This window comes from Pseudochaenichthys georgianus, chromosome 16, assembly GCF_902827115.2.
Source record: "Pseudochaenichthys georgianus chromosome 16, fPseGeo1.2, whole genome shotgun sequence".
Lineage (NCBI taxonomy): Eukaryota > Metazoa > Chordata > Actinopteri > Perciformes > Channichthyidae > Pseudochaenichthys > Pseudochaenichthys georgianus.
The window spans coordinates 31,694,327-31,698,907 of NC_047518.2; positions in this window are offsets into that span (position 1 = coordinate 31,694,327).

A 4,581-nucleotide genomic window follows, 5' to 3' on the forward strand; every position below is an offset into this window, starting at 1 on the left:
TAGACTCTGTTAAAACTGGGAACCTTTGCGTGTAGAGTTTGGCAGAAGTAGAGGTTCCACCATTTGCTCTCGTGTCTAAAGATTGAGTGGAGAGTGAATAATCCTCGCTTCAGTTTTGGGGAATCACAGCCGCTGGCGGTCGAAGTGCCTGCGAATAAAATCCATTTTGGACGCCTGTTGTCTTAGATCACATCATTCTAGTGTCCACCAGAGTTCACCATGTTTTTACAGAAATTGCAGAACTCTTGTTTTGACTTTTCTGTCCTGACATAGAGTGACTTCATCGCCGAAGGCTTGCAGTAAGCTGGCTCTTTTTTACAGTCTTGTGTGTCCAAAGTATATATCAACACATAGAGAAAGAGTGAAACAGTCCAAGATAAGAGGAAAAACATCAGAGCTGACATTTACATCAGCTCTATTTTCCACTTAAATCATCTTTAAACTTTGATGCCTCTTAAGGACTTTGGTTAATCCTGTCTTTTTTCCGTTAGATGTCTTTGAGTGGCGGTAAACATTTATCTGAGGAAAACTTGTCTTTTAGTCGAGTGATGAGCTTTTGACACCAATTTGTGTTCGTTAGACTGCAGCAATTCGCCCTCCCCCTGAGATCAATACCTCGGCTCATCTCTTTCTGCCTGTTCGGCTTTACAAGCTGTAAAGACAGATAAAGTGGAAAGAAAGAAGGAGAGTGAGATTGAAAAGAGAGAGGGAAATAGAGGTGGAGGGAATCACAACAGCCAAGCTGCAGAGTAAATCTGGAATTGGTTTTATTGCTAGAGCATGACTTCCCTGATGTTTTCTGCTTGGGCAGTGTGGTGTTTTCAGATCAAAGTAACCAGGATGTTTGCACTATTTTAATTCCCTGAAATAAAACTTACTGACAAATGTTTCTTACTAGTAGGGATTTCTGAAGCTTAACACTTGCTTTACCTTTAAATATCTCCACTTTCCGACAAAAACATTAGAAATAGTCAGTGCTTTGGGTTACAAAAGAACTGGCACTCGTCAATTCTCCTTTGAAAGTCAGACTAATCGAATTTCTTTAAAGATTAACAGCTTGTCAAGTCAGGGCGACCCATATATTGTATGGTAAGGAGTCTCTGGGACAGATTAGACCTTTAAATAAAAGATTAACTTACAAAACATTCAGTGCAATTGAAGTTTCCCACAGCCTGATAAACGCATTCGGCTGAAACGAAAGGAAGAGTGTCTCAGTTCGTCCTTTCCCATTGATGTATTCAAAGCAGCTCCTCAACTTTTTTTACTCAATTTAAGATCCTTTTCAGTGCTGCGGACACTGCGCCATTCTTCACAATATAATTGAACAATTAAATGAACAAATTAAATGTGTGCAGAAAATGAGATTTCATTACAAAGTTACAGGGTGGAAAATCCATCATGTGAAAGGTGGATGAATGACAGGCTGATAAAAGGCTGATAATGAAACCTTATACTGGATGCTGTTCGTTACATAAGAGGGGCTGACAGAGTTCATCCAGAGGTGGGAAGTGAAAATACAAGAGGTGAAAATTGAAAAGCTGTATCCTTAAGTTACTCCTGCAACAATATCAATTTCTCCACAATTGATTTATTCAGTGAGGTTAAATGTTATGCATCAAATAAAGATTGTCCCTTTTTATACTTTTGTGGTAAAACCTTAAAAATCTGAAGAGGAAAAATACAAATGGTCCTAAATTCAAAATGAGTTTCCTTGAACATCTTGTATCTCCAGACTTATTATGTCCTTATTTCCAACATACCTCATTATGTTTCCATCAACATAATAACAAAACATATCTATAAAAACATTGAGGGACAACAGTTTTCATCTCCTTCTGGAAACTAAATCACAGTTTTTAAAGTTATTTTAAGGCATCTCAATGCACTTGAGGTTAGGGTAGTAATATTATATAAAAGAAAAACCAAAACCACAATCTTTCCTGAACATTAACCAAAGGAACTTCTTGTAGCGTAAACCTAACCACACGGGGAATACACAACCCTGGTCTCAGGTGTCAAAGCCCTGTGCTGTGGGTTACCATTTCTAAGGATTTGACTGATTTTTCTTCATGTTGCTACATACACTGAAACACCTGAAACGTTGACTTTAATTCTTTGTATTATGTCAACAGATTTCACATAACGGCATTAGGTTAAATTAAAGCAATATTACAAAACTAACCTAATACAGTATTGTGAAATGTGTTGACATAATACATTTAATTCAAGTCAATCTTTCAGTTTCTTCCATGTACGGTATTAATGAGGCAAAATATGCCAAGAAATAAATAAATATCATATCCAATCATGTCCAAAAAACTAAATATGTCCACATTTTTGGAAAGCAATTTTTTTATCAGACAACGATACCAGCCTGTCCTCCTACAAAAAACGACCATATAGGTCGATTGTTCAGCAGCTAAATACGACCCAGAGTCACGTTTTAAAGTGTAGCCCCTCTAGTGGTCGTGTAAGAAACAACATGCTCCTGTCGATTGCAAACGCTCCGCAGGGTCGTTTATTCACAAATAACCCTCTCTGGAAAATCCTAAATTGTGGAATAGTTTGGCCATTAAAATGCTTTTTTATTAGATTTCTAGCGAGAAGTGTATATTGTACTTTTATAATCCACGTCCAGTGGATGTGTAGGATCTACAGTTTTGATAGATATACGAAGATGATTTGAGGTCTCGCCAGGAGAACGTGTACTGTATATGGGGCAACTTCCATGTAAAGTTAGCGTGGGTGAAAACAGTATTTCCGGTCTCGAAGTTTTCATAATAAAACCGTAAGTATTCCCCACACTGTCAAATGATTACGCAGTGATATCTCCATTACTCATCCACAAAAAAACATCAGTTTATCCTTGTTAATTACACAATATTGATTGGTTTAAATTGTGTACAATGCTTTTGTGTTTTTAACCTTCGATTCGGAGAAACAAATTGTTTTTTCGGAGTTTAGACACTACAGAGTTTCCGAAGACACTACACTACCCAGAATCCCCAGCTATCGTTTGGGACTACAACATCCGCCTTGCTTTACAAACCCCGTGATTAGCCCTCAAGCTCTGTGATTGGATATTGGAGTGGCAGTGCGACAAGGTTACGCTGTCAAACAGCTCTTTGAAATGGAATGGAACCACGCCACACTATCCAAAACTGGACTTGGACGGGTCCAGCCCGGCCCTCCCCCCCAGAATTACACTTGCTGGCTATTGTGTGTTTCGCAACATGTTCTATGTCACGTCTCTACTGGGAAATGTAGTTTTAAAAGACGTTTTCGTATTTCCCACAATTAGAAGTTGCCAGTATTAAACTGTATACATCCCTGGAGGTTTAGGGGATACGAAACACATTGGTGTTATCAAATTTAAAACATATAATTAATACATGGGTGAAAATTGCTTGTGTCCATAATGGGCAGCATTAATACCACATGACAGCTGTGCTTATGTCTGTGACCCCTCCTGTTGTTAATTGATAAGCCTGAAACATGCACTTGTCAAGGTTCAGATGCACATTTAGCAAATATGGCAGTAGCCATCGATCATCTTAAGATAAGATACTTTATTGATCCCAAGTTGGGAAATGTTTTTGTTACAGCAACATATACTACTTTGTTCTACTCCACTACAATTCAGAGGTTAACATGGTATTTTTACTCTACTACATTTATTTTTGTTACTTTGCAGATTCTGATTAATTATGTGAAATATAAACAACCCTTAAATCAGACTTTAGTTACACCTGAGTAAAATTCAGCCTTATCAGTTTGTCTGTTTTGCACATCCTCCTGTTAATATCTTTGGACGTCCTGCACTAAACTGTTTTATTGTAGAGATCACTACAGTATCTTCTAGATATTTTCCATTATATATTTCTATCATTGACCCCTATTTTGTATGTAGGCTACTCTTAATATTTAAATGTTTTCATCAAATATAACTTATTCAACAACTACATTCAATAACGTGCTTTAACCACTAGGAGGTGCAGTTTAGACCAGTGGTCTAGTTAATAAAACATAATAATATCGTACATAATATGACTATTCACTTTATTGTGAAATTAAAACAGAACAGTAAAGGAAAATACAGTTTCAGTCTCTCGATGTGAAGCTTATGCATTGTACCATGAACCTGTATAGACCTGTAACAGTCAACTGCATGAGGAGTTGGAAAGGTAGTTCAGAAAATCAGTAATATCTTTAAAAACTACAAAAAAGTCCCTTTCTATCAGCTGTGCACCGTTATGGTGTAAATACAGACTATCTACTAATTGGATCAAATATAAAAGTCAGCCGAATTAGTGTTGATACTGCAAGGAGACGTATTGTGTGAAAAGAAATGGAAGATGTTGTTTAATTGTTGATATATTTATGATCCACGTCACGTATTCAGTTTTGGCGGCATCTCTTCCAGTTTGTCAAAAGGTCTTCAGATATTTAATGCAGCCGAACCGTGTATTGCAATGCCGTTATGTGATGACTTTCAAAGAGAAAAGCAAGAACACTCGGAATAAAGTATTATTCTTTTTTTTTTTAATGTTTTCCGATTTCATATCACATAAACACCATATC